The sequence below is a fragment of the Anolis carolinensis genome, unplaced genomic scaffold (genome assembly GCF_035594765.1).
Source record: "Anolis carolinensis isolate JA03-04 unplaced genomic scaffold, rAnoCar3.1.pri scaffold_11, whole genome shotgun sequence".
In the NCBI taxonomy this organism is placed as follows: domain Eukaryota; kingdom Metazoa; phylum Chordata; class Lepidosauria; order Squamata; family Dactyloidae; genus Anolis; species Anolis carolinensis.
This window is the reverse complement of record NW_026943822.1, coordinates 21,227,841-21,233,840: the sequence shown is the minus strand read 5'-3', so window position 1 is coordinate 21,233,840 and position 6,000 is coordinate 21,227,841.

The following is a 6,000-nucleotide window of genomic DNA, read 5'->3' as shown; positions in this document are numbered from 1 at the left end:
CCTCAACAAAAAGACAACTTCATAGCAGGACCTCCGTAGAAGATCTCAACAAGACGACAACTTCATAGCAGGACCTCCATAGAAGACCTCAACAAGAAGACAACTTCATAGCAGGACCTCCATCGAAAACCTCAACAAGATGACAACTTCATAGCAGGACCTCCATAGAAGACCTCAACAAGATGACAACTTCATAGCAGGACCTCCGTAGAAGACCTCAACAAGAAGACAACTTCATAGCAGGATTTCCGTAGAAGATCTCAACAAGATGACAACTTCATAGCAGGACCTCCATAGAAGACCTCAACAAGAAGACAACTTCATAGCAGGACCTCTGTAGAAGATCTCAACAAGACGACAACTTCATAGCAGGACCTCCGTAGAAGACCTCAATAAGAAGACAACTTCATAGCAGGACCTCTGTAGAAGATCTCAACAAGACGACAACTTCATAGCAGGACCTCCATAGAAGACCTCAACAAAAAGACAACTTCATAGCAGGACTTCCGTAGAAGACCTCAAAAAGAAGACAACTTCATAGCAGGACCTCCGTAGAAGACCTCAAAAAGAAGACAACTTCATAGCAGGACTTCCGTAGAAGACCTCAAAAAGAAGACAACTTCATAGCAGGACTTCCGTAGAAGACCTCAAAAAGAAGACAACTTCATAGCAGGACCTCCGTAGAAGACCTCAACAAAAAGACAACTTCATCCAATGGCCCTGGTCCCATGGAAGGTTGACCTCCTGCTGCTCAAAAAAACATATTTGGATTGTGATGAAGTGTGTAAGACACCAGGCTCAAGGAAACTCAAGATTCCAGGAAAATATGAGATTAGTGCAGTAAGAAGATAATCTCTGATGACATCAGGAAGTCAACCGTAACTGAGTAGCAATGAGATGATGTTCCAGATGATACACCCGTTCTCATTTATGGATGAACTCTGAACATTGGCTTATTCATTCTTCATTAGATGTGTTTATGAGAGTCGAGTAGTGGAACCAAAAAGTTATGGAAAGGTTTGCAAAGCTGGGAAGGAGTTGGAAAAGAGCGGAGTGCCTTTTGACCCAGGAGGAAGTTTCTGATCTAACAGCACCATCTCTTGGTGAGAAGGCATAGGTCATTATTGAGGCGCAAATAATAGACAGCTATGGGAAATCCCAGGTTTCATATCATTTCTGAACTATACACCTATCTTCAAGTAGACCAGTTTTAAGAAGAGTTGGTCTTCAAGGTGGTGGATATATGTCAAATTTCTGAATTATACATATATCTTTAAGTAGACCAGAGTTGGTCTTCATGGTGGTGGATATATGGAAATTTGATACGTAAGGGATGTAACATTAGACCTCTATATTTTCTGATTTAGGGGTTCAGGAACCTATGAAGTAACCAATTTTAAAAATACTTTAGAAGATGTGTCTTGGAATCCCACAGCATGACTCTACTTGAAGGTGACCATAGAATTGTCCTGGAGGAGGACCTACAAATATCTACTGAATGATGCTCTCTAGAGAACTCTGGGTCTTCTAGAATGGCTCCATGGTCAACCTCCAGTAGAAACTGTCAATAGATTTGTCCTGGAGGACCGACAAATGCCTAGAGATGTTGTCTCAAGGAATCTCTAGGTCCTCCAATGTGTTTTTTTGGTTATGCTGGAGGAGCTAGAGATTCAAAGAGAGCACATATAAGTCAAATCAGAGAATGATCGTATCCATGAAATTAAATCTGCAAATGTAGAGGGGCAACTGTACATGTCCTTCAGGCCAGGACAGTAGGCGCAGGCTGACAATTTGGATTATAACTCCCATCAGCCCCAGCCAGCATTATGGATGAAGTAGGGTGAAGATGGGACCTGGATGTGTCCTGGTTGCCTAACACTCCACTGGAAAGAGTGGCAAATAATAATAATAATAATAATAATAATAATAATAATAATAATAATAATAATAATAATGGAGCCCCCAGTGGCACAGCATGTTAAAGCGCTGAGCTGCTAAACTTGCAGACCAAAAAGTCGCAGGTTTGAATCCGGAGAGTGGGGTGAGTGCCTGGTGTTAGCCCCAGCTTCTGCCAACCTAGCAGTTTGAAAACATGCAAATGTGAGTAGATCAATAGGTACTGCTCCGGCGGGAAGGTAACATCAGGTTAGCACCTCAGGTTAGCTTCACCTTGCTAAAGACACCAAGCCACACACAGAATTTAGTCTTTTGTAGTTTATTTAGAAAATAGGCAAAAGATAGTTCATAAAAGGGTAAAAGTTCAGTTCCAAAAGATAGGTACAAAACAAGTCTGTAAGCAATAAGTCCATAGAAACATAGAAACATTGTTCCACATACACAAATTGAGTCCTCTTCTTATATATAATGATTGTTCTTGTTTCTTTATTATGGATAGTAGACTCCAAAACCACAACCAGACAACGCCGGCTCTTCGGATTAGAAATTGAGATGAGCACCAATCCCCAGAGTCGGACATGACTGGACTTAATGTCAGGGGAAAACCTTGACCTTTATCTAATAATACAGAACAATATAATCTCTAAAATCGGGACAGTAAATAAAGAACAACTCTCTGAAAACAGGGGAATTCCAGACAGGAAACAATCGGGACCAACTAACACCTCCCAACAAAGGAATCCCACTTAGTACAACGCCACAGCAATGCGTATTATTATTATTGTTGTTGTTGTTGTTGTTGTTGTTTATTACCTGCCTCTCCCTAAGGCTCATAGCCTACTCTGGCTATGGAGTAATTCCTTGGGTAGTTGGATCCATGGATGCAGAATCTGTGGATGGATACAGAGGGACAAGAGTACAATTTTCAGACATTTATCACTAGGTGGCAGAAGTCACCTATAGTTTCCAACTCAATGATGTAATGTTTCTATTTGTGGCTCACCTGTTGTTTGTTTGCTATCAGTGGAGACCCGACCGGATTCTCTCCTGGCACAGAAATATTTATGACTCATGCCACAATCATAGGATGCATGCCAATAACTCTACATGCCTCATCCCTTCCAGCTGAAACCAAGATCCGAGATCCGAGATAGACTTATATGAAGACAGTTATGATTAATTCTCATCTCTGAGGTCACCTTTGGCAGAGATGGCTGAGAACTTTGGTTCAGATCATCAGAAAAGATCAGTGGTCAGAATCTTGATGGGCTGTTGCCAAAAACAAATGGATCGTTGTGAATTTTCCAAGCTGTATGGCCATGTTCCAGAAGCACTCTCTCCTGGCGTTTTGCCCACATCTATTATTTATTTATTTATTTATTTATTTATTTATTTATTATTTGCTACATTTATATGCCACCCTTCTCAGCCCAAAGGGGACTCAGAGCGGCTTACAAATTACAGTAGAGTCTCACTTATCCAACACTCGCTTAGCCAACGTTCTGGATTATCCAACGCATTTTTGTAGTCGATGTTTTCAATAAATCGTGATACTTTGGTGCTAAATTCATAAATACAGTAATTACTACATAGCATTATTTCATATTGAACTACTTTTTCTATCAAATTTGTTGTAAAGCATGATGTTTTGATGCTTAATTTGTAAAATCATGACCTAATTTGATGTTTAATAGGCTTTTCCTTAATCTCTCCTTATTATCCAACATATTCACTTATCCAACGTTCTGCCGGCCCGTTTATGTTGGATAAGTGAGACTCTCCTGTACATTCACATACAAACTATATGTATAAAAGAGTGATGGCATCAGGGCAGCAGACAAAACAACAAAACTACAGGCCCCCCAACCTCGAAATTTGACAACACAGCCCATCATCCACGGCTCTAGGTTGATACAACAAAAAGAAAAGAAAAATAAAGTCCTAATTAGAGGGAGAGGAATAATTGTTTTTATCCAATTGCCGCCAGTTAGAAGTCTAAGCTCCACCCACTTGGCCTCCTAGCAACCGACTCAGCTCAGGGGACAGGCAGAGTTAGGCCTCACTTAGGCCTCTTCCACAGATTATCTAAAGCCCCAGCTTCTGCCAACCCAGAAGTTCGAAAACATGAAAATGAGAGTAGATGAATAGGTGCTGCTCCGGCGAGAAGGTAACGGCGCTCCATGCAGTCATGCCTGTGGCCACATGACCTTGGAGGAGTCTACGGACAACGCCGGCTCTTCGGCTTAGAAATGGAGATGAGCACCAACCTCCAGAGTCAGACACAACTGGACTTAATGTCAGGGGGAAACCTTGACCCTTTATCTTAACTACCACCAATTCCTCAATACTTTATTTCCCATACCACCAGACTTCGCCACAGCAACGCGTGGCTGGGCACAGCTAGTACATTATATTATTGGCATAGTACAATACTAGCATTAAATTACTATATTGTACTATATCATTGCATTGTAATATTATTAGTAATATTACAATTAATATATAATATATAATTAATATTATAAAATTGTCTTATTATCAGTATTATATCGTAATACATTATAATATTATCAATATTATATGTATATCTATATATATAAAAGAGTGATGGCATCACGGCTAAGCTCCTCCAACTTGGTCTCCTAGCAACCCAATAAAAAATAATAAAAAACACTAAAAAATTAATACAATAAAATACTATAATAACAGAAAATAACTAAAATAATACAAGAAAATAATAAAATATAATAAATAAAAATATAACTTACAATAAAATTAATAAAAAATTGCAAATAACGTCAAACAAAAATTACACAACAATTTTTAACCAATACCACCACCACTTTGCCACAGCAACGCGTGGCCGGGCACAGCTAGTACAATATATTATATTATTATATATTATTATCAATTAAGCTTTGAATGCGATTTCCTGATTCTTGGCAGAGGGTTGGACTGGATGGCCCATGAAGTCTCTTCCAACTACTATTCTATGATTCTAATATATATATATATATATATATATATATATATATATATATATATATAGGCAGGAATTAAAGGTCCCCTACTTATATGGATTCCATGTTTCGGGGTGCTATGTGATTCAGTATTCCCTGTCTTAATAATAATAATAATAATAATAATAATAATAATAATAATAATAATAATAACACTTTATTTTTCTATCTCCCTGAAGGGACTCGAGGCAGATAACATGGGGCCAAGCCAAAACAGAAACAATCTATGGAAGGCATCCTCAGAGGTTGTGAGGTCTGTTGGAAACTAGGCAAGTGGGGTTTATATATCTCCAGGGTGGGAGAAAGAACTCTTGTCTGTTGGAGGCAAGTGTGAATGTTGCCATTGGACACCTTGATTAGCATTGAATAGCCTTGCAGCTTCAAAGCCTAGCTGCTTCCTGCCTGGGGGAATCCAACAGACAAGAGTTCTTTCTCCTACCACAGATATATAAAACCCACTTGCCTAGTTTCCATCAGACCTCACAACCTCTGAGGATGCTTGCCATAAATGTGGGCGAAACGTCAGGAGAGAATGCTCCAGGAACATGACCAGACAGCCTGGAAAACTCACCACAATCCCGCTAAAGACTTTGTCAAACCTGCACCGAACAAGCCTCACAAGAAAACCCTTCAGTTATGTCACGATAATAATAATGTAGAGTTGATGTTTTTTGTTACTGTGCTTTATATTTTAGGACACAGGATCCCGATCTTCCAGGTGTTTCCGCAAATGGGAAGTGACCTTCATTTATCTAAGATGAACAGGAAACAATACAAAGAATGTCTCATTGTATCAGGGGGATATTTGGGGACATATTTATTTATTGTCCAGCCCGTGATATCAGCCAGAAGGCAATCCTTGGTTTTGAATTGCTTTGATAAAAGACTAAGAAAGAGGAAGAGGAATGAATAGAAAGGATGGGGGCTCCAGAAAGCAATAACCATATATGTATTAAATTGACCTCCTTGTATAAGTCGAGGGCAGGTTTGAGGACCAAAATTAGGGATTTTGAGGTTCCACCTGAACATTACGAAGAACTTCCTAATTGTGAGAGTTGTTCAACAGTGGAACTCTCTGCCACAG